The sequence below is a fragment of the Hyaena hyaena genome, unplaced genomic scaffold (assembly GCF_003009895.1).
Source record: "Hyaena hyaena isolate Hyena2069 unplaced genomic scaffold, ASM300989v1 scaffold_1151, whole genome shotgun sequence".
Lineage (NCBI taxonomy): Eukaryota > Metazoa > Chordata > Mammalia > Carnivora > Hyaenidae > Hyaena > Hyaena hyaena.
This window is the reverse complement of record NW_024081785.1, coordinates 146,896-172,830: the sequence shown is the minus strand read 5'-3', so window position 1 is coordinate 172,830 and position 25,935 is coordinate 146,896.

The following is a 25,935-nucleotide window of genomic DNA, read 5'->3' as shown; positions in this document are numbered from 1 at the left end:
TTGAGTAAAAATTGTCCTTTGATCTCAAGTCTCCTTAATCATGCCAGAGTTGTTGGTCACTATAAAATTTTATTTTTCAGTTTCTTGCTTTTAAAGATGATAGAGTCTGCTTTTAAGAGTGATTATGCACCACACTTGAAAACAGATAACATTGTCAACATAAATTTAGTCAGAAGGTTTATCAAAAATATAAAATTTATATATTCTATAAGTACAGTAAGATCCCAAACCATTTTCAATACATAATGTAGCAGCAATAGGACATGGTAAATGATATGTTACTTTTTACTGTAGAATTCTCAAGAGTATGCATGGAGCTCTGCCTGGCATTTAATTAAGTGCATTTCATGTCTTCCATAAAAGAACACTAGCTTGCAGAAAGGAGTCACACAGACCCAAGTTCAAAGAATGATGTGTACAAACTTCTTACTCAATGGCACACAGAAGAAAATAAATATATGCTCAAGATGGCAATAGAATTTTATCTGGGTTATAAAAAAATGAGTTAAACTGCCAACAAAAGTTAATAATAGTTGACTTGTTACAAATACTAAAACCCACATGTGTGTGTGTAGCTTGCTCATAACACTTAAAATATTTAAATGTTTTTAAAATAAAAATGCAATCATACATTTGTGAAATATTTGAAGTTCAATCAAAAGTTTGAAAGTTTTATTATACACACTGATGTGAATATAATAAACAACAAAATATCACACAGACTGCTGGCCTGTACACCCTGATCGACCTTGTAAACAGAAAATAACATAGTATGAACTGAGTATAAAAATACCCGTTTATCAACTCTGTTTTTCAGAGGTCCAACAAATTCCAACAGGCTCAATGTAGAGTCGGAGCTGAAGCCATCATAGAAAATGTTTAATGGCACAAGCAAGACCACTTGTCTACCTTTTATGAAACCATAGTAAGCCTGACTTGGAATACCATATATAATTGTAACCTCTCTTTAAGAAGGGTGTGACAGAATTGCTGAAGACTAAGGAAGACTACTTGTAAATAATGAAGCAGCAAAGCAGTTTCTATAAAGTAAAAGATTGACTTCTTTTGTTTCCAAAATAGATTAAGATGGATTGGTTAGCTTTCATTTCTCTAACTCAATTTCTTTTTTTTTTTCTAACTCATTTTCTGATCTATCACTGGAATTCTCCTTCAAAAACACAAATCTGATATCATTCACCTATTAAAAACTTTTTAGAGACTTAACTAAGTTCTATAACGATAAAATCTGCTTTCTCTATATGACATGGAGAGTCCATCACACTCTAGGTTTCAATTATATTTATGGTCATTTTCTCTTTCCTTACATGTTGTTTAGTTTGTACAGAAATACTCATAATTTCCAAGAATGCTTGAAACTTTGAATATGCCATCCCTTCTAGCAGAAACATCTTTACTCCCAATTAGACTTTACCACCTCATTGTATTTATAAAGAAAATGAAAAGAAGGAAAGGAAAGTAACCCCATCCCTATCTCCATTAAACACCTTACCCCCCTGTTATAACAATATTTATTCTCTTTCCTTACTCATAGGGCCCCACTTTTTCTATAATAGCCAGCCATATGCATATCTTGAGAAGAAAAAGAGACATTTCCCAGAATCCCTTATAATTAGGGGTGGCCCAGAACAGATATTAAGGTACAAGTGGAAATCCTTTGTAGGATTCCCAGGACTTTTATTTATCCTTTGCCTTTCCTCCTGTAGTTATGAAACATGACCATTTGCTAAGAATAGTGGGATAAAAAACACAAGGAATCTGGGTCCTTAAGATACTATACTCCCAGAATTCATGTTACAAGTGAAAGAATATTTCTCTAATATTTTAAGACATTGTTCAGGTATATTCTATGTACTCCAGTATTATAATAACTTGTTTGCATTTAGCCTTCTCCATTGAAGTATAAATTAATAAAAATGTATTCATCTTTGTTTCCACATAGTATAATATGTAGAACAAAGTAGGTGGTCATTTATTAGCAATGGTAATATAATTTTTGCTATTAAAAACTTCATTCCATTAAAAAGACAATGTCCCTAATTAGAAATAGTTGGGTAAAAGTTTTCATAAGTATATGAGTCATGGATTAATAGATGATTGATAGCAGAATTATAGCTGCAGGGCAGTGTATTTGACTTTTGTAATATCATAGGGAGACCAACCTTCAAGTTCCCTTTGTGCCCATTATAAGCCTTAAAACATGGAAGAGGATATAACTTTACTTGACTCAACATGATGTGTTCTCCTTCTAATAAAAAAGGTCCATGAGAAAAGAATTGTGATGCTGAAGGACTCTCAAAAGAAAACCTGTCAGAGGTTTAAGACAGAAAGTAATTTTGCAACAAAGTTTCATGCCAATAATCTCAAATTACACTCTAAATCAGAAGTCTTGGGCTTCTGCTTCAATGAAGATGGAGTAGCCATGCTATTTCCCGGTGATCCTGATTAAGTTAAATAAAAACCCTGGACTTTATACACAAGATTATGACATGTAGAGAGGGCAGGAAGACCGATGAAGAACTGTAGAATCAAAAGATTGCCATAGTGGGTTTCTTTTTACTTTATATATTCTTAGACATAAAGCTGAAAAAGCTAGCAATCTGGAAAAACCAACTAACATGGACTAAAAAGCACCCCCCCCACACACACACCCCTTCCAGCCTGTTCTCTTAAGCCAAAGGATAAAGAAAGTGAAACCTAAAAACAACAACAACAACAAAAAAAAAACACCAGAAAATCTTAGGCAATTCTACACAAGTTACACCACCCATAAAACACTGTGGCCTGAGTCCAATCCACATCACCAATGGTCCAGTGGGAATCCTGGGCTTTTGTCATCACCAGACACAAATGAGACATCCTCTCTTCCTCTACCCCTGACCAGAAAGACAAGTAAGGGGCTGAAATATTCATCCTCTTTGGGTGCTAACACCCAGCACCCTTGTAGTGTCAGTGATAACAGGGGGAGCCTGGACATCCACCTCCACCCACAGTAACATGGCAGCCTTCCTCCTCCCTGCTTGTGCGGTATCAGAGGATGCCTAGGGGAGTCAGGGCTTTCAACAGTGTCCAGAGGTAATAAGGTCAGGACAGACCTCATGAGAAACAGTAAAAAGGCACCCTCTTTACTCACACCTCACAGCCAGGGAGATATTAGTAGATTGTTAGTGAGGATCTGAAACTCCCACTCCATCCAGCAGTAACAAGGAGCCACTTGTGGGTATCAATAAAAACTGAGTGGGGAATGTCGACTTCTACCTCCACCTGGCAACAATGAGATGTAGCTCCCCTTCCCTTACTCTGCTGGGAGAATGAAACAGAAGTCAGAAAAATTAGAAGGTCTAAATAAGGTCTAGAGTTTTATAACATGATATCCCAAATGGCCAGGTTTTAAATAAAAAAGTTACTCATCATGTCAGGAACCAGGAAAATCTCCAACTGAATGAAAAAGGACAATCGATAGATACCAACATCAAAATGACAGTGATATTGGAATCAACTGGCAATGATTTTAAAGTAGCTATCCTAAAAATGTTTCGATAAGCGATTGAAAATATGAAAAAAAAAAGTCTCAGTAAAGAAGTAGAAAGTCTAAGCAAAGAAATAGAAGTTACAAAGAACTACATAATCTTACCTACCAGGGCAAAACAGTGTCAATGGCAGCAGATTCTCATCAGCAGCAATGGATGCTACAAGGAAGTGTTATATTTTTCAAGAGCTAAAATGAAAGAAATGTCAACCCAGAATCCTATAACCAGAAAAGCATCCTTTAGGAATGAAGGAGAATTCAAGACATTATCAGATGAAGGAATACTAAAAAACTTTTCACCAGCAGAACTACTTTAAAAGAACAGCTAAATAATTCTGGAAACAGAAATGAAATTATAAAGTTATCTTGAAACATCACGAGGGAAGAAAGAATAACGTAAGAAAAAATACAGGTAAATATAATAGGCTTTCCTTCTCTTAAGTTTTAGAAATGATGTTTCATGGTGTAAGCCAAAATTATAACACTGATGTGACAAATATATGGAAAGGAAATATTTAACACAACCAGTTATGTTCATACGACGTGTATATAAATGTTTATACCATCTGTATTCATAATAGCCTAAAGCTAGACACCATACAGGAGTCTTTCAGCAGTTTAGTGGTGAAACAAACTGAGGTACATTCACGTTATGGAATACTTACCGTCAATACAAAGGAGCAAACTATTGATACAAAAAAAAAAATGTGGATATGTCTTCAGGAAATTGAGCTGAATGAAAAAAGCCAGTCTTCAAAATGTGACATACCAACGTGATTCCATTTGTGTAACATTCCTAAAATGACAAAATTCTAGAAATTGGGAACAGATTAATTGTTGCCTAGAATTAAAAAATGGGTGTGGGTTAAAAGGAAATGGTTATGTCTTTAAGAGAGCACCACAATAAGTGATTCATCACTAAATCCTATAATTGATTTGAATATTACACCCCATGTTAACTAACTGGAATTTAAATAAAAACTTGAAAAAGAAAACAAACAAACAAACAAAAGGCCACCACCAGAGATCTTGTTTTGATGGAAATGTTCCGGACTGACTCCATTAATGTCAACATCCTTGACATGATACTGGATTATAGTTTTGTAAGACAGGACCATGGGGGCAAACGAAGTAAAGAGTACAATGTATTATTATAACACTGTATTATTTCTTACAACTGTAATTTGAATCAAAATAATCTCAAAATAAACCACTTATTTCAAAAAGTAAGGTGAAATAAAGGTGTTTATAAAATGACTAGTCTCACATGGCTTTGAAATTAAATTTCATTAAAATGGCTTTGACGTCTGCCTAATAGCCACACATAAACAATAAAATATCATCAAGAGGTGATTTTTCATTGTTCAGGACAATTGCAACGAGATAGATTACAATGTTTATTTCTCTAAGTCTTAGCTGCCAGAATTCAATTCCTGAGGTCCTGAAATTTTAGCAAATTATTTTCTGTGAAAATCTTTTCTTTGTTTATTTAGTATTTGATTGGATAAAATAAGATTTTCACTTTAGAAATTTAAGTGTCAGAACTTGGTTTGTGCAGAACTTAAAAAAAGTCAATAGCATTCTTTTTCCCTAATGAAAGCTATCATCCACATTTAGTTTTACCTTGAGTATTTTCTAGGAATTAAAAAAAAAAAGCCAAATTATACGTGAATTAGTCACAGGTCTGTGGGGTCAGAGGCCTTACGAAGCCATTCAACTACACCCTTGCTCCTCACTTTCCAAATTACAGGAAAAAAAATCAGTGGTTCCAATAATGAACAATGCAGGCTATTATCACCTTCTCAGTCACCAAAATGTTATTTCTATGCAAAATGTGTAAATCTGGAGAAATAGTACAGCAGTGATGCTGACTTAGGGAGAAAAGAGTGCTCATATTACAAACACTGAGCAGTATGTCTGTAGGTATTTGTGCACACTCTTAAATCTTCTCTGTGTAGGTGTTTGTGGACATCTTGTATCTTTTCTCTCTTTCTCTCTCTCCCCGCATATGTGTGTGTGTGTGTGTGTGTGTGTGTATGCATGCGCATATATATATATATATATATATATATATAATTTTCTCTTGTAGAAATTTTCTCTGCTTTTCAAAACCTCAGTTGAGCTACTGTGGCTATAAAGATGACGTAGAAGGCCTAGGGGCACTTTGTTTCATAGGAATGCTATTTCCCTCATAACACAATAGGCTTTACTATAAAATAAGAAAAAAAAATTCTTGAACAATAAAGCCACAATCTTCAAATCCCACCTAGCTTTGCAGGCCTTCTTTATACCCAAATCCATCAGAGCACTAAAAGTGGGATCTGACTTCCAATGAAAATACGTGAAAACAATAATCACAACATCTTAGTGAAAGCTCTTCTGCTTCTCTTAAGGCATGTTGTACTTTACCTTTAAAAAACATTAGTTTTTCCTTATTTACAACAATGAACAGAAAAGTGAAATAAAAATACTTTTGCTTGCTTGGTTAAAGAGAGACCAGGTGGGTTTTTGTTTTGTTTTGTTTTGTTTCTTCTTAAATGCTTTCCTCATCTCAAAGTTTTACCTACATGATGGCACTATAATTTATTGTTCTGGGGGCGCCTGGGTAGCTCAGTCAGTTAAGAATCCAACTTCAGCTCAGGTCATGATTTCACAGTTCGTGAGTTCAAGCCCGGCATCGGGCTTTGTGCTGACATCTCAGAGCCTGGAACCTGCTTCAGATTCTGTGTCTCCTTTTCTCTCTGCACCTCCCCTGCTCACACTCTCTCTCTGTCTCTCAAAAATGAATAAACATTAAAACAATTATTTAACCTATTGTTCTGCTAGTGTAGTTTCTAAAAATTGTTCTAAAAGTTTGAATTATATGGGAAACCATAGTCACAGATATAGTAATAATGTACTTATGATTTCTTAATGTTGTTTTAATTTGTAATAGTATATAAAGTCTCCCTTTTGTGTGGCTGAATTTTTACTGACAATAAGCAAAAATTATTGAAAAATTCATATTATCTTTCTTGGATCTAATTAATTTTGTATTTATAAAGTGCTTCCTTTTCTGAAGTTGTTTTAAAGATAATTCATTACCTTTTTCATTTTTTTAAAGAAAAAAGTTTCCTTTTGATTATCTAACCACTTAATGTTTTCCTATATTTCTAATTTATAAAAAGATAGTATGCTAAAAGCATTGTACTTTTCAATTAGAGTGGAAAAAAAGTAAAAATCAGATAAATTAACTTTGCCCAAAAATATAGGTTTAAGAAATAAGACTGTTAATAGAAAACAAAATATTATTTCATGCATCCTAGCAACCAAAGCAAAGAGGGAAATATTATGAGTTTCATAAAGAATTATACTAGTTCATCAGTGTAAACATAAAGCTATAATACAGAAATATGTGTGATGTGAATGTCTAGACATTATTACTTTCAATAAATCTTTTATGAAATCTACAGAAACATGCTTTCCATGGATTAGAGATTTCTTATTTTATACTCGAGGGGATGTATGCAAAAGCTTTATTCAGAACTATCCTATGTTAGAAGCAGAACTAAAATTGTGAACCTGATCTTTCATTTCTGCTGTGTTACAGTCTAGACTACAACTTTGCATTTAGAAGAACCCATTCAACTCTATGAAGTTATAAAAGTAGGCATTATTTAGAATCATGTGTCAGCTGGGCCCCTGGACCCCAGGGTTGGACTTGTTTAACAAATTAGAAAATTGGCTGTAATGAGATGGCTTAGAACCTCATATTTGCCTATGTCTTAAAATCTTTTATAGGAAATTAGAAGCATTTTTTCACTATTAAAGTAATGCACATAAAAGTAATGTTTTCTAGAGAAATTAACAATTGCTTCAATATATCACTAAGTTTAGATGGAAGAAAAATCTGATAGCTTTTTTATTCTGGACTGGGTTTTAAAAGTCTGTCCATTTAACAAACAGACTTCTTGGGTGACTCTACTATGGGCTGTCAGTGGACTTTATGCAGAGTGCATCGATGGGAGGGAAAGCCAGGAGCAAAGGCCATTTTTACAGCAGGATCAACAGGTGAAAATGGGCTCCACATACACTAGAGTGGCCAATTGCAAAAAGAGTCAATCTTCCCAAAGAAACATTAGTTAGAGACTCTCAAATAAAGCTTGTACACCACAAATCATTCTGTTGAAGTTGAAAATGTGTTCAAACTACTCTTTAATTGCTAAACTTTATGCTTACCATGTGACAGTTTTTAAGTGTTTTCATCCATTGACTCTTCTGTCCTTGAATTAACAGCCATGAATTTGCCTCTCAAAACTCATTTAATGAGAGAAATTTAATTTAATTTTAAGAAAGTATATATACCTCATAACATATGACTTGAAATCTGAGAAACAAAAAAACCTACCAGATATTAATTATAGGTTGTATTTTATTATTAACTAAATGCTGTAACAGCATTAAGAAAGTCCAAGTTTGGGGGCTTCATGTTGTCATTATATACTCCTATAGGAGCAACAATAAGCTATTCAATAAACTCATCATCATTCTATTATTGAGAAGAGAAAAAACAGAAAGAAAAATAAAGTAAGTAAAGAGGAAATGGAGGGACTTAAAATATGCAGAAAAAGTAACTCAAAGGCAGCAAAAACTAATGAGGTAAAATGACCTAGTTATAAAATCAGTAAAGCAAAGATTGATGGACCCTCTTTTTGTTTTTTGCCAAAAGCACTAAGTAAGTAAGTAGATTAGAAATAAGACCAAAAGACATTAGCTAACTGATAGAATTCTTTCAAAATTATACAGTGATATAAAAAGCTCTATAATTTTTGTATTTGCTCAAATACTTTTGAGTTAGGTTTATTATATTAAGGGCTCTAGATATGTTGATGTTTATTTTTCACATATATTTTATCAATTTATATTATTTGAGAACACTTCACACTCTGTGTGATAGGTTAATCTTACTACTTAAAAGTTATATTTTTAAATTTAAATTGTAGTTAACATACAGCACAATATTGGTTTCAGGAATAAAAGTTCTTTGTAAGGGAATTTTCATATTCTAATAAAATATATTCTGAGCCTTACATAATGCATAAAGATTGTAGTACAATTACAAATACAGAGCATTTTAAAATTCATATTAAATTTTAAATACTTAATCCAAAACTACTTTTAATGTATCAAAAGAGGTCTACTTCTTAGTATAGATTTGTTTTTGTATTCAATAGCAATAATGCAGAAAAAAACAAAACAAAAAAGAAAACAATAAATTGAGGAATATAATGCCAATCCTTAAATATGTTATATATTCACATCATAACTCCACATATGGTAATCTTTAGGATATAAACCTTATTTTTAAAAAATTTAATTTAAAGTTATTGACTAAGGAAATATTTTGTTGAGTGGGTATGGAAAAATTGAATTATGAAAATTTTAAAGTATAATTTTTTCAAATACAAATACTTTCAAACTAACGTATATTTAAGGTATTTGTTTCTTTTAAGATCATCTTTATAGTCATTGAAAATGCCTTATGTCAACTCTGTAACTGTATAAAATCTACTCAAATTTATCTTTGTTAAACAAAGTGAAATATCAGATCATTTTTGGGGGGAGGAGTTACTTAGCAATCCATGCTTTTGAGTCTGTCAGTCAAAGCCACTTTTATATTTTGGAGAGAATAGCTGAGTTTGTTCAACAGAAGGTAGATCCCAGGCATTCTATCATTTTATATTTTGCATCATTATTTGGCTATATGTTTATAAAGCTTGAGACAAATTTATGTTAAAAACTAAATATTATTCCAGTAATATGATTTATAAATATTTTAAAAAGAAAATAGAACCCAAACATTAAAAAGATTAAACTAACTTTAATGCATGAGAGTCTTTTAGAATACTTCTTTGGGGGCTGAAGGAAGTCATTCTTTTGAAAAAGTCATTTTAAACTGTTCAATAAAAATCATGCAAAGTAATATTAAATTAGAAAAATGATTCAAGATAGTCATTTAAAAATTTTCAAGTTTCCTAGAAAGTTGACAGTGATAATATACTTTGCTATAAGACTGGGGCTGTAACAATTTTTTCAGATATGCACATTTTACTTAACTTTAAAAAAAAATTTTTTTTCCAAAGTGTCACTGAATAAAGGTTTTCAGCCAATTACTGAAGACAAAAATGGCAGGACTGAGGGAGTTGTTGCCTAGAGAAGGGTTGGCTTTGAACCATTCTGCACTTCATTATCCTCTAATCAAGCAGTCAAGTTTCCTCATCTCTAGAATTCACATTCTGCTGATTATCATTTAAGTACATTAATTGGTTACACTGTAATTTCTGGCTAGACCAGGGATGAACAAAGAACTGTTACTGATGGTTCATTCACGGTTTTACTCCCTTTTGTGTAGTTGGCTAAGAGATTCCCTCCAGATTTCTCTATCATCACCTACACAGCTCTCCCACTGGCTATAAAATACTGCAGCAGCTTGTAGGTAATTGATCAGACAAGTGAACTGTAAAATATTCATTTTCTACTTCAACAGCCAGATAAATCTCTTGGGAAGAGGATGAAAATATTGCTTATGCACATCAGGGTCGGGAGAGTAATAGCAAGGTTGCTGATAAGCAGGGGTCCACTACACAGCTAATACTTAATTCGGTGCTATGCCAGAGACTGAAAGCATGCAGCATCTCTTTGCCTGAAGCTACAAGTCTCATTATACACTCAACCTGAGGCATCAACATCAGTGCCCTAGTCATGTTGCTCAAAGGATAGTGCTTCCTCTTTTAATTAATCAGGTTCATCTTGGCATAACATGCCAAATAGCCAATTAACACTTAGCTACTGTAACCAACATGCTAAACACGAAATTGCTAATGAAATGAGAGTTTGTAGAAAGGTAGCTGTGCAAAGAATGGGAAAGTGGGTTGGTTGTTTTTTTTTTTTTCTCTTTCACTTGGTTTCTTTCCTCTCTGCCAACTCCTCAAACAACTGCCAACCTGCTTTAATTGGAAGTTGTTAGAAGTAGACTATATTCAGACTAGTTAAGCTAGAGTAAAAAGTAGTACATTATTTAAGTCCTATGCTCTAGGGGTTTCAATAGTAAAAAAAAAAAAAAAAAAGGTAACAGACATTTTCCTTGGTCTTGTCCCTATTTCTTATCTGTAACAGCTTTTTAAGGAGTCTCAACTCAGTGAAATGTACACCTTAGTTATTTTTTTCTACATTCATCACTTTCACCAGAGCTTTGATATATTTCCCTTTCCTGCCATGTAATGGAATCTAAGGTAGGTTTTACAGACAGTCCAGAAAGTTTGATCGTTAAAATATAGTGTACTTTATTATTTAAATTGCAGTCTAAGTTTCAAATGTTATACCCAGATTGCAGTATCCTCACCGACCAGAGACCACCGGGGAGACCAAGTCACGCATGCAAAGGCAAAAGGCTTTATTACGGACTCGAGCTCGGGCTCACAGACTTTACCAGTGCAGTGGATCCGTGCTGTGAGCCCCGAACAAAGGCAGAGTAGGGTTTTTATGGGGTTTGTGACGGGGGAGTTACAGTTGTTGACATGGGAACAGTGATCCAATCATAATTATACAACATTATTGACAGCGGGTTTAACCATACACATTGTCTAGAGTATTTGTTACTTTTGGTGAGACCCAGTTACAACATTTAGAGTACTTTTAAATTTAACCAATTACAGAGCGAGCCTAGGGTCTTGTTCAGCGCCTAACGGGTTAACTTTAACATTAGGTAACAGAGTTTTATCTATAGTTGTTGGCCTTTCTTGATTGGGTGTTGCCAAGGTAGTGTGGTGGAGTGATGTGGTTGGCAGTTTCTTTTGTCTTGGGCATTGTGTATCTGCCTGATTGTTTCAGGGAAACTGAAACTTAGGCCTTCTAGTTTAGAGGGGAAACTTAAAGCCTGTTATGGAGTCAGTCTGGTTTAGACTTGTGTCCTTACACAAAATCATCTATTTCTCTCCGTAGTAAAGGCATGGGTCCTTCACCCTTCCCACTGAAGCCTTGGCTTTCCAATATAGATGAACTGAGGAGAAGGACTGATTACAGTCACACTGCTCCCTCCTCTTTCTTGGACTTACTCTGATGAGACCCTGATGCCCTCTCTCTGGAAGGTGTCCACAGGATGATTTTCAGAACAACACTGCATTGAAGACCATGTGCAATCTGTCCACAAAACACTTCTCTGTTGTAGAAGGTCTGGCTCTGGCTCAACTCCTGCGAAGAGTCTGCTCATCTCCTTCCCTTAGCACATAAGCTTTCGTTGAGTTCTTCCCACTTTTAGATGGGATACCAGCAAGAGAGTCCATGGTTTTGTGATGTCCATTTGACTTTTGAGGGGAAACATGCATTCCTTTCCATACTGCACGGCATGCGGAACTTTTCACCATCCTTTCTCTCTCCCTACCTCCTCTCTTTCTTCAGTTATCCCCCCTGCTCAGACAGGTGTAGAGTTTGGATACCTAAGCAGACATCCAGGTAAGGAGTGGAAAGTATATCCCTCTTATTTTAGGCACTCCTAAGATCTTTGCTGTACAAGTTATTTTCTTCCCTCTGTACTCTGTTGCCTTGAGATAGGAGAGAAGCACTCTCCTCTCCCTCTCTCTCATCAGCAAGGTCATGAGTTTGCCAATATGTTCTTTAGGAAAAACACTACATGGTTCTCTCTGTAAACCTGCTGACTCTCCCTTTCAGCCTCCTCTCTTATAAAGTCAAGAAAGTTGTAGTGGGGGTAAGGGGTTCTCTTAACTCTTAGTAAACTATGATAAAATGTTCCTGGTCTCAATACTTAGTAGTCATCAGTAGTTTGTGAAGTACTGTTGTCTTTAGCTCTGTGCCACACTGATAATTCTGGGGCAACAAGAAAAAAATTATTCCATATCCTTTTATGTATCTAATCTGTGCTAAGAAGCTTAATGAAAAATGAAAAAACAAACAGAAAATGCCTGGACTGTCTTCCATCTGGCTTTATTCTTTATATAACAAAGGAAAATTGGAAAGATAGTTAAAAACAAGAGTGTCTTGTTTAAAATTGCATGTGGCTAGTGGAAGGGTCAGAGAATACAATTTCCACCCCCCTCCACCCCGGAAATGGAGTTCTCCTCTATCAGCCTTCTATTTCTATGTGTTTCAAAGTCTAGCTTCACACAATAAACACATACCTATATGCTTTTTTTTTCTGGTTTATGTCATTTTTATGTTTGTGGATTCAGTGGTATTGGAGAAATGAAATACTTTATAAACATTCTGATACTAACAGGTTTACTATATTTTTCTGGAGGAAATCAATAATAGCCAACCAATTAAAGGCTTAGTTCCATTTAATTGTCATTAAACTTAATAAAAATCACTTCACATTTTGGCAACAAATAAAAATGAATGGATGGATAGATGGTTGGTGGATGAACAGATGGATGTAGTTTCCACATCCTCCGCAGTTAAGAATATCAAAGACAGGTAGTTGGAAGAAAGAGCCACACTACTTAAGCAGAACCACCATAAAGAAGGGGAAAATGTGTGGCAGTCATCAGTATCTGCTCAAAAAGGATTTTGTTCTTCACACATTTTATATCTTGCTGCTGTTCTAAAATATGTATGCCATTTTGATAATTATTAAAAGAATTGAGTTGATAAATATATTTTAAAAATTTTAATGTTTATTTTTGAGAGAGAGTGTGCAAGTGGGGGAGAGGCAGAGAGAGACAGAGACAGAGACAGAGACAAAGACAGAATCTGAAGAAGGCCCCAGATTCTGAGCTGTCAGCACAGAGACACGGGGCTCAAACTCATGAGCTGTAAGATGATGATCTGAACTGAAGTCAGACGCTCAGCCAGCTGAGCCACCCAGATGCCCTATAAATATATGTTTAAAGACCAAAAAGTCATAATTACATAGAAGCATATAGACTGAAAAAAAAGGGTTGACACTAAAATTTATCACTGGCTAGTTACAAGTAGAAACAATTTGTGTCCTTTTTCCTTTTTTCTATTTTCATTTATTCTTCAATTATTTTATAATGAACATGTAGGTCTTTTCTAGTAAAGAAATTAATTATTATTAAAATTAATTGTATTTTTCCAGTACTCAGAGTAATTAAAATTGTAGTCACCTTTTGTAGCTCTGCTGAAGAGACATTAGACTACAGCTTAAAGAGGTATATTGGGTATGTCAGTATCTTGTAGTCAACAGAGTCATGGCCTCCTGGGGAAGACATATTGAACACCACAGGTTTTTAATACTAAATCAAGTACATTAGAGAGAGATACAACAATGTTGCTACAAATAAAACAAATCAAAGTTTCTTAGACCAGAACAGTCACCCAGTTGTTAACCTAAGTTATAAATGTTCTCATTTATGTTACCTTTTGACAATTTCAAATAAATTCTAGAAATAAAAATTATAACCCCTCAGTACATTTTCTTACAGGGCTTTTTAACATGCCCCTTAGAATGTTTTCAGAAGCTGCAGAACCTACATGCCCCTTTAGATTGACTTCCTCTCCGATGAAACAATTTTTGATAAAATAACCTTAAAGCAATGTAATTTTTTAATTTCTTCTATAATTCTCAAGGCCTTATTGTTACTGCAGACATTCTTCTTTTTTCAATATTTTAAATGGAATATTTTAAGCATACAAAGTGAAAAATATAATACACTAATCCACATATTCATTTGTACCTTAAGAGAAATTAAAAGTTTCCAAAAGATTTCCTATTTCCATTTCCTCATTCAAGGAGCTCAGAAGCCACCATGTTCTCTTCTTAACAAGTAAAAAGTTTAATAGACTTAAAACCAGCTTCCCAGATCCATAAGAAAAGGGACAGCACAGGTAATCCACCGCCCACAAGATCAGAGTAACAGTGAGGCATATACAGGGAGTTACAGCTAACTGGAACAGAGACTAGGGAGTGGAGGCTGTAGGGGAAGCTGGTAATTGGTAGGAAAACCTGAACTGTAATTTGTGAATTGCTGGTGGCTTAGTGCAGACAACTCTAAGAGTTACAAATTCCAGAGAGACTCAGTCATAGAGGAGCTCCTACAGTTTTATGAGATTTACCTTGAAGAGCTTAACTGGGTTTTCACAATAAGTATCAGAGAAAAATCCCCTCATGCTTCCAGCAAAGAGAGAGAGAGAGAGAGAGAGAGAGAGAAAGGAACCATTTTGAAATCTGCCAGAGCACTCTCTTCTTAAGAGGACTCCAGAAAAAAGAAGTTCACAAGAGCATAATCTGCTGGGGAATGATAGGAACCTAACTGACCTGGAGAAAGGGAAATCTCCAACTCCAATAAGCTCTAACCTTCAGTAAAAGAATGGAAATGCGAACTACAGCCCACTCTAGGTTTCCTGTCTACAGAAGAGGAAGAAAAAATTGACAACACTTGTAAGGTTCACAGTGCAGAGGCATAGGCTCACTAAAGTATGAGAGCTAATTTTTGGATTATATAACAATTCCCCTCCCGTGACACCTTACTACCACATTACTAAAGGGCTATTTATAACAGTCAATTTTGCTCTTTATGTCATGTCTGAGTATAAAGAAAAAATTACAAGGCATACCAAAATACAATTTAGATTGTGAACGATACTTGAATTATCAGTTTTCTATTATCTATACATCACTTGATTTCTTAAATTGTTACCTGAGAGATTACAATATACATTCTTGGTGTTTACAGTAAATTACAAATAAACAAATATATTTTTGACACTGCTAGTACCTTAATTTTAATTTTATTTAACTACTTTAATTTTATTTACTCCCTCCAATCTTTTGTGTTATTATTATCATTTAGTTTATTAAACATATATTGTATTCCTTATATAACATACATTCCTAATAACATGTATTGTATTCTTCCTAAATGATAATAATGATAATGATATATTTATCATTATTAGTTTGTACTAAAAATATTACTTAGATTGTCCATCTATTTATCTTTTTTCTGCTTTTTATTCACTCTTGCATTGTTATGCCTATCAATAATCATTTTAAGAACTTTCTTTAATGTTTTTATTCAGATTATATATTTATTTTGAGAGAGCGTGAGTGGAGGGAGGCCAGAGGGAGAGAGAATGAGAGAGGGAGAAAGAATCCCAAGCAGGCTCCACTCTGAGCACAGAGCCTGATGCAGGGCTCGATCTCACAACCCTGCAACTGACTGTGCCACTCAGGTGCCCCTCTCCTTTGTACTTTTTTTTTAAATTTTTTTTTAATGTTTTATTTATTTCTAGGAGAGAGAGAGAGACAGCGTGAGCAGGGGAGGGTCAGAGAGAGAGAGGGAGTGACAGACTGAAACAGGCTCCAGGCTCTGAGCTGGCAGTCAGCACAGAGCCCGACGCGGGGCTCGAACCCACAAACCGCGAGATCATGACCTAAGCGAAAGTCGGACGCTTAACCGACTAAGCCACCCAGGCGCCCCTCCTTTGTACTTTTAAATGCCTTGTTAGTGAATGTTTGCTGGTGAAGATTTCTCTGTTTTTGTTATTCCAAATGTTTCTTTTCACCTTACCCTTGAAAGAAATTCTTCATTAGGAATGAAATTCCCAGTTGGCTGTTTCTATCTTTTAGCAATTTGAAGATGTCATTCCATTGTCTTTTATTTTCCATCATTTCTGTGGAGCCAGGTTAAATAGTATTTTTGCTTTTTTGAAGGTAGTGTGTCTTTATTGTCTGACAGAATTTAAGACTTTCTCTTTGTTTTTAATTTTCACAGTTTGCTATTATATGGCTGGCATAGTTTGTTTTGAAGTTGCTTTTAGTTAATATTGATTTCTCAGACTATGGCTAGATGTCTAAGTTAGAGAATTCTTAGCTATTATCTCTTTAAGAATTATTTCTGCCACTGCCACATAATCTCCTTTTTTAGATGTGTAATAAAATATACACAACTGTAACATATATATAACTGTAATAATATGTAACTAATAATATATATAACTGTAATATATATATATGATTTACAATCTCAAATGTGTTATCATTTTTTTGTATTTCCAATTCTGTTTATTTCTTTTTGCTTCAGCCCTCATATTTTCTACTATTCTTTATCTATTTATTAATTTTCTCTTTTGCTTTATCTAATTGTATATTAAATACATCTGTTGTTCATTTTAATTACTATATAATTTAGGTTGGATTTTTATTTGATTCTATTTTTCTAAATTTCAGTTTTCTGGTATTTGTTTTCATTTCCTCATCTCATTTTTAAAATTAGCAATAGCAATTATCTTTAAACTGATTTCTTATATCTCCAATATTTGGAGAAACTATAGATCTGTTTTTATCATACTTTCCTTTTGATCTTGGCTACTGTTATGACTAGCAATTTTTGATTGAACATAGTTATAATTTAGGAGAAAATAGTAATCTCTAGCTAAGGTGATCTTCATTTAAAGATTAACATGTATTTCTGACAGGTAGAGTGAGCAGATTCAAGCTGAGTTTCAAAACTTTTAAAGGCTTATCTATTTAAACCAAGTCCTAGAGTTTTAGAGAATCTCAATTTTGATGGGCCCTGATCTCTAATTTTTATCTCTACTGAATTGTGGGAGGACTGTATGCTTTTCTTCTACTTACCTGTAAATTTCCATTCAAGTGCTGAGCCTATCTTCCTCTTTGAATCTTCAAATGCCATAAAGCAAAAACTGTTCCCAAACTATGAGGTTAACTTGAATGCATTTCCTATTCCAAGAGATCTTGATATGTCGAATTTTGATGTCTTAGTAGCTCTTCCATGACTTCAAAGCAATTCATTTTGCATGTTGTCAAATTTTACTAAATCCTCTTAGCAAGATATTTGTTCAATACCAGTTAATTCATCATTGTCACAAGTAGAGTTTCTCTTATATTTTTTCCTTTAACATCTCAAAAGTCACTCGTGATATTGTCTCCACTGGAGAAAATAAAATGAGTAAGTCACCAACTTCAAATTAAGACAAGATTCTTGAGAATAGGGATTGCATCTTATTTATCATTGAGATATAGCATTTCTGATGTAGAAAATGGTATACAATAGACAATATTTTTGATTGAATTAAATTTCATTGTTTAAGTGAAAATCTTCATATTCTTTGCAAAGAAGGTCAAGATTATTTTAGCCTTTTAACTGCAGCCTCTCAGAGCTACTATACTTAAAATTGCCAATCAGTATTTTTAATGGTTTACAGGGACTTCCCATCCTAACAACTTTGGTACTGTGTTCTTTCCTCACTCATTCTAACAAAAACTCCTAAATTTATTTATTTATTTAAAGCCTGTTTTCTCCTATGAAATTAACTTTTGCTAATAAGACACTAAGAATCAAGTTTAACTTAGATAATCTTAAGACCATGCTTCATCACAGGTTTTTTAAAAATATTTTTTATAATATTTGAGATCTATAGAAGATAACCTTTTCTGACTGAAACAGGGGTAGAGGGCCTAAACCTTTGATCTTTTAGCCTCTCCATCATACCTAGGACAGACTCCACCCTCCTCCTAAATGTAGTCCTTCATGCTTTGGGGAACACGAATGTACCACTGCTTTAAAGAAAAAAATATATATATAAGAAGGGAAAAAGGAAAAAGGAGGGAGAGAAGGAAGAGAGAAAGAAGTAGAAATAAAAGGGGGCAGCAATTTGTTGTCTGTAGCAGAGTAAGAAGGTTTTGGGTAAGCAGAGTAATTGGTAAACTCTTAAATGTTTAGTTCAGGTATGGGCTGATGATCCATATACATTACTCTAAGAGGGAAAACCTAATAATTGTTTCTTTCCACTTTCTATTTTGATCTTGCGGTCTAATTTAGAGGTTGAAATGACCATTCCTTTCTAAACAAAGTTCCCACAACCTTTGTGAAAATTGTGAGCCTTGATTGATACATGACGTTCACACCATTTGGTTATTCCAGCTCTGATTTGCTTGGGGTTCTCATTGTTCTATCTGAAAGTATAGCGGTAGAAAAAGCAGACATTTTTAGCTTAATTTTCCTGTCTTTAAGTATAGGATGAAGTAAAATATGATGTGTTTAATATGCATTAATCATTGTATCTTTTCTGCCTTCCTTTTCATTGAGGATACTAATGAAATTCAGAAAAGACTCTTTTCTAAAATGTGCAAATGTCTTATAGGAACTGAGTGTTGTGTTTCTTTAACGTCTCTATAACAGATACAAGACTGCCTGAGGGTTTTCTTTGAGAAATGAGAAGCATTAAAATAATATGAAGAAAAAAAAACTTCATCTTTCTCATCCTGTCCATATTTCTACTTTTAAAAAAATGTTTGAAAACAACTTCATTATTTTCAGTTATAATCAATGTACTTTTTAAAATTCATTGTGAATGAAGAAAATGTAGTTAGACTCAAATGTTCATATTAATGTAACACTTTTAAAGAAAAATAGAAAATACAGTCCTAAAAGAGACCTGAGATAACCCTCTCCCCAATTGCATTGATTTTAGCCTGCTAATCCCATCTCATTTGACCTTATAATTGAAAGTATAGATTTGTCAGGTTAGATATTTATTTATTTTTGAGAGAGAGAGCATGAGCAGAGGAGGGTCAGAGAGGAAGACAGAATCTGAAGCAGGCTCCAGGCTCTGAGCTGTCAGCCCAGAGCCCAACGTAGAGGCTTGAACTCACTGACCTGTGAGATCATGACCTGAGCCAAAGTCGGATGTTTAACTGACTAAGCCACCCAGGTGCCCCTAGATTTATTAGGTTAAAATCTGCTCGTTAATTCTCATCTTTATATGCCCCTGGATTTTTTTTTTTTTTTTTTTTTTGAGAAAGAGAGCATGAGTGGGGGAAAGGGGTAAAGGGATAGAGAATCTTAAGCAGGTTCCATGCTCAGCACAGAGTCCAACACTGGGCTCCATTCCATGACCGTGGAATTATGACCTGGGCCAAAATCAAAAGTTGGGTGTTCAACTGACTGAGGTCCCCAGGCCCCCCCCATAACATGCCCCTGGATTTTGAGTCTGACTTTGCTATGGTTCTTGCCTCCCACTGTGCTTTCTGGAACTCTTATTTCATGGCAGACAAACACCTACATAATTTATCCTATTGATAAAACTCTACAATCTCATGATTTTGACCAAAATTTAGATTTCCCTAAAGTTATTCCTTTCTAGACCATTTCCTTGAGTAAAAATCTCTGCTTTTTTGAGATTCATGCCATATGATTGATTTATGCTCTGCCATCTTCATCTACCTCCCATTCTTACTAGTTGTTTCCACTTTACTAATGCTTTGGCATCTGGTCTGTAATCTCACAATAGTGCAAGATGACCAAAGTGTCCATGTAATGATCTGTCCAAAATCCAGCCTACTAGTGCTTTAAATTCTTTAATTCTCATGGAAATTTTGAAATTTACTCTTTTTCACCCTTAACTGTGAGGTGCTCCTCTATGAAACTGGTGAAACTTCTATGAAACATCTATGAAATTTCCACACCTCTTCTTTCATTTCATCCAAACCTCTAAATTGTTGTCCCTTTCACTTTTAATTAAACACTTTAAAATATTTTTCATCATGTTTTAATTATAGTAAATCCATAAAGTAGCATATGTTTGCTGGTAATAAATATTAATTTTATTTGCTTCCTTTCATAAGGTAGGGGAAATAGATTTAGCTATCTGTCAAAAATTGTCTTTTTCTCTTGTTTTATTTTTGGACATGAATTCTTTGCAATTATCTTTGAACAAAATTTCTCATATCCATTCTAAATTGAATATTTGTCTTAAGTTATATATAATGATTAATTGCTTCTACTTCTGAAGATAAAAATAATATATGAATTTGTTTAAGTGTCTTAGGAAGAATTTTTCTAATCATAATTATTCAGTAAATAAATTTTAAAAGGTAAGTCAATACAACCAATTGAGTTGTTAATTGCTTATCTGGATAATCTTTGACCCAGCTTCCAGTGTATCAATAATCTCCAACAATTTTGAATCACAAATAATGACAAATGATGTAATAGAATCCAACATGTTTTTTAATGTTTTATTTATTTCTGAGAGAGAGAGAGACAGCGTGAGCAGGGGAGGGTCAGAGAGAGAGGGAGACACCCACGAACCATGAGATCATGACCTGAGCCAAAGTCAGACACTTAACCAACTGAGCCACCCAGACACCCCGAATCCAACATATTTTTAACAAACACCATAGTTTTCTGCATGTTACTGTAGGAATCTAATTCTATTTAAATAAGTTGACAATATGAAGGAAACTAAAGCAGGAGACTGCCCTCTAAAATAACCATATTAATTAATAAGTTATGAATTGGTATTGTTCCATGGATCCTGACATAAGACATGTTTCCTGGGTCATAGATAAAAGACAATTGATTATTCATAGTAATATCAGTAGGCAGATTAACATCAATGCACTGGTTTTCCAGAAGCTAGATCTTACAGAGTAGCATGAAGTGCCATGTAGATCCCGCTCACACAGTGGGCAAACCACAGGAGAGGATTCCTGAGCTTAGGAAATCTTCCATTTTTCTAACAAGCAGTAAGCAAGACTGTTCTATTCCATAGGGTAATGTGCACAGTTCATGATTACTTAATGCATTCCTGTAGTACATTATCTCACTTTTCAGATAAAACTAAACTGATTAAACAATTCTGAGAAGTAGCACTGATGAGAGACCAATCATGGCCTTTTGATTCTGGACACTTAACTAGCTGTATTGGTGCTGGGACCAAGGAAGACTGCTTCTCAAAGTTATACCTTTACTTACTTTATAAATATTTTACAAATATATTTAAAGGAATTAGTCAAAGCATTGACTATTTTAAGAGACTTTTGAATCTCTTTCCATTTTCCACAAAATTTCATCGTAATTAAATGCTAAGGATGCCTATAAATGCATGCACATAAATGTCTTCATTTTTCTCATTATAGTTGTCCAGTTCTCGCTTCATGTTACCAGTATTATGAAAAGCCTCTCCACATATTTCATTCCAGTAACACACAATTTTCTGCTTGTAAAGTTTTTTTTTTTTACAACCTTATATAAGTTGAGCTCTGTGGTATCATTCAATTCAATGAAATACAGGAAACTTTAAATAGGCTGTGACATTTTTAATGCATGTATCACTATTTCCCCACCATCAATTCTAAAATTTTCTGAGTCAGAAACCTCAAGTAATCTATTATTTGCATTTTTCTGTATAGATACATCCTTCCTGAAGTTGTTCCTCCCAATCTGGACTGGTTGCTCTAGAGTTTGTTCTGGGAGTATGATTCTGGGACATTTCATTTATCTTCATTCTCCAAATTCACTTCTCTTTCTTCTGTTTGGATCTTCTAGGTTCTGAATTACATATTTGTCTTAACTTATTCCTTCTTCAATATTTGTGTGGTGTACGTGTGTATCTGTATGAGTAGATCCAAGTTTCTGACTTATACTATTTCCCTTTCCGCTATAGAACTTCTTTTAATATTTCTTAAAAGATAGGTCTGTTTGTAATAAATCCCCTCTTTTTTTATTTCTTTGGTCTGAGAAAGTTTTTATTTCTTCTTCATTTTTGAAGAATGATTTCCCAGGGTGAAGAATTCTAGGTTGGTAAATTCCCCACCCCCCACCTAGCCCAGCTTCTTTCAGGATTTATATTTCATTTTCAGCAGTTTGAAATTATATATCTAGGTGTAGTTTTGGGGAAGTGTTTGTTTATTTGTTTAGATTTTATCCTGCTTGGTGTTCTCTGAATTTCTTGGATTTGTATCTTGGTTTCTGAAGTTAATTTGGGGAAAATTCTCAGACATTATTGTTTCAATTTTTTCTGTTTCTTTTTTCTATTTCTGGTATCTCATTACATATATGTTTTACGTTTTGTAATTGTTCTACAGTCCTTGGATATGTTCTTCCTGTTATCTTCCATATTTGTTTCTTTGCTTTTCTGTTCTAAGGATTCTCTTGTTATTTCTTTTATCTCAGTGATTTTTTCCTCAGCCATGTCCAATCCACTAATAAGCCTATAAAAAGGCATTCTAATTTATGGTAATATTTTTTATCTTTAGCATTTCTTTTTGGTTCTTTCTTAGGTTGCCCACCATTCTCCGTACACTGCCCATCTGTTCATGAAGCCCTTAGCATATCAATCATAGCATTAAATTCCCAGTCTGATAGTTCCAACATCCCTGACATATCTATTTCCAGTGGTTTCTCTGTCTCTTCAATTTGAGTTTTTTGCTCTTTGGTATGCCTTGTAATTTTTTGTACTGGGTGAAAGGAATGTCTATAAATAAGACTTTAGGAATGTGGTGATGATGTACAGAGGGAGGGGAAGAATTTTATAGTCTTATAATTAGGAAGAATTTTATAAGAATTTTATAGTCTTATAATTAGGTCTCATGGAGGATACTTCTGAATAGGAAAGCAGAATATACCAGCCTATCCAGCTGAATCATGTATATGTTGTGCAGTTTTGGAAAATATTTTATCTCTGTAAGGATGTATCCAATTGACATAAGAAATCTCTATAACCATCAATGTGGCATATTAGATTAATGATTTTCTAACATTTTGCTCACACTTCCACAAAATAATTCTGGACAACTGTGAACACCTACACACAGTGTTTTTGTTATTTAATTTAAATTTTTAAGTTTAAATTTCTGCAAAGAATGTAATTTATATCCTGTTTTGAGTACAGGTATTCCCAGATGAAATTATATCTTTTTAAAAACGTATTCAGTGGAATCTAAATATTGTATCAATTTAATACCCACCATAATCCTTTTTGAAAAGAATATCAAGGGTTTAATATTCTTTTTCTTATAATTAGAAATTTTAAGTGTTTACTCTTTTACTTAAAACTTACATATTTTTTCACTTCCCCATAGAAAGTTATCCTAACATATTTTATGTTTGAAAGTACTTTGTAATCTCTATACAATACTGCACTGCAGCAGTGTATGTGTACACTGTTTTCTTTTTTAAAATTACAAAAGAAATGTATAATTTATTTTAAATTTCTGGGAACTACAATATTCAAATCATTAAAGTTTTTCTTCTGGATTAAACTATCATTACAATTATTACTAGTATACAATTTATCAAGAAACGTAAATGTTACCAATTTTGAAAATAATCTAAAAAGTAAAATTTTGTAGTAATGCATTTTTTATTGGTATGATTAACTGCAGTTTTCAAAATTAGTTCATACATATTTTGATAAACATTTAAGAATGAAGTTAGCTTTAGCACTAATTCTTTTTCTGCTTTGTTTGTTTGTTTGTGTGGGTAGTTGTTTGTAAAAGGCATCATTGAAAAATCATAGTCACAAAAATTAGTGTAGAAAAAGTAAGGGAATTTTTACAGCAATTTTGCTTCATTCTTTGAACACTGTGGATTTCATACCAAAAGTCACATTGTGACATTGTGACAACAAACATTATTTTTCATGAACTAACCAGTCAATCGGGGTTATTCTAATTTTGTTGAACTAAGCAAAAATTGGAAAGCACTTAACTTAGTCAACTATTTATTACCCTGTCTTTGGAGTCACTGATTTGATCAGCAAAGACCCAGATTCGTCCTTTATTGGGCAGGCCAGCGGTTTCTGTTTCCATGGATATGCACCTTATAAAATAAGGAATGAATGGCACTTAGGCCCTTGAATATTAAAATAGGAGAAGGATAATTTTTTAAAAAACGGTGGTATGGGGCGCCTGGGTGACTCAGTCGGTTGAGCGTCCAACTTTGGTTCAGGTCATGACCTCAGGGTTTGTAGGGTTCAAGCCCCACATCGGGTTATGTGCTGACAGCTAGTTAGAGCCTGGAGCCTGCTTCAGATTCTCTGTCTCCCTCTCTCTGACCCTCCCCAGCTCATGCTGTCTCTCCTCTCTCAGAAATAAATAAAAACATTTTTAAAAAAGAGAATAAGGGGGGCGCCTGGGTGGCTCAGTCGGTTAAGCGTCCGACTTTCGCTTAGGTCATGATCTTGCGGTTCGTGGGTTCGAGCCCCGCATCGGGCTCTGTGCTGACAGCCAGCTCAGAGCCTGGAGCCTGTTTCAGTCTGTGACTCCCTCTCTCTCTGACCCTCCCCTGCTCACACTGTCTCTCTCTCCTAGAAATAAATAAAAAAACATTAAAAAAAAAAAAAAAGAGAATAAGGATCTGAAAATGGAAACCCTATTTTTGGAAAGTCGTTCTTTACCCTGAGTTGTGTAAGTGCCATTAATTGAAGACTGTTGTTTCTGTCAACCTGCAAATTTCATTGTTTAAAAAATACTTAAACAATGTAACCAACATTCTTAGAAATGTAAAGCTAAACTCACAAGGCTACAAGGAAAATTCCTACAGGTCACAAATAAAGAATTATTAAAGAATCAAAAGAAGGCCCTGAAGCAATGGTTGGGATTTAATATCATCAGAAGGGAAGAAAATAAGGCCAAGATCATGAGTGAGGAAGGAGTTAGTAGTGGTATCCCCATATCAACCTAAGTTTTTAGGTAAAGAAGCACAAGTAATCAACCAGGAAGTGTTTTAGTCTTTGAACCCAGCACAAGTTGAAAAAAACAATTTTTTCAGAACTTATTAAATGATTTGTCTTCCAACAGGATGTGTGTGTTGAAGGGGCTGGTGCAGGGTTAAATCTGTAGTAGCATGATCTAGGGACCACAAATCAAATGATAATCATGAAAGATTGTTCCCAACTTTTTATAAACCTGAACAAACATTAACTTGCTCTAGAGAGACTTGTCTTCAGAGGTTACCAATAGTTTTGCAGTTTGTAGATGTTAATATGTGAGCACACAGAAAGAATGAATAAAATTCATTTGTACTGAAAATAAATAAATAGAGGCACCTGGGTGGCTCAGTCAGTTAAGCATCTGACTCTGCTCAGGTCACAATTTCACAGTTGGTGAATTCGATCCCTGTGTCGGGCTCTGTGCTGATAGCTAGTTCAGAGCCTGGAGCCTGCTTCAGATTCTGTGTCTCCCTCTTTTTCTGACCCTCCCCTGCTCATGCTGTCTGTCTGTTTGTCTCTCTCTCTCAGAAATAAATAAAACATTTTAAAAAATGTTAAAAAAGAAAGTAAATAAATAAATTGTGGAAAATTCCACAATTAAAAGGAGTCCGCAGATACTACTAATACAACAACTAGATAACAGGAATAGGGATATGTCCTGTAGTAAAACTGATTTAAAGACTATAAATAAATATGTTTATAGTGATTTGAGACATAAAAAGGGGAATGAAAACATACAGGAAAGGATTCTGGAGAGATGAGGGCAATAGAATAGTTTTTTGCTTTTATAGCTATTAAATTTCTATGAATCTCCCCATAAATATTGAGCTCTTAGTATACCAAAACCAGAGATTCATGGATAATCTATACAACAAAAGTGGGTCACAGGTTATCCTCATGAATCTACAAAT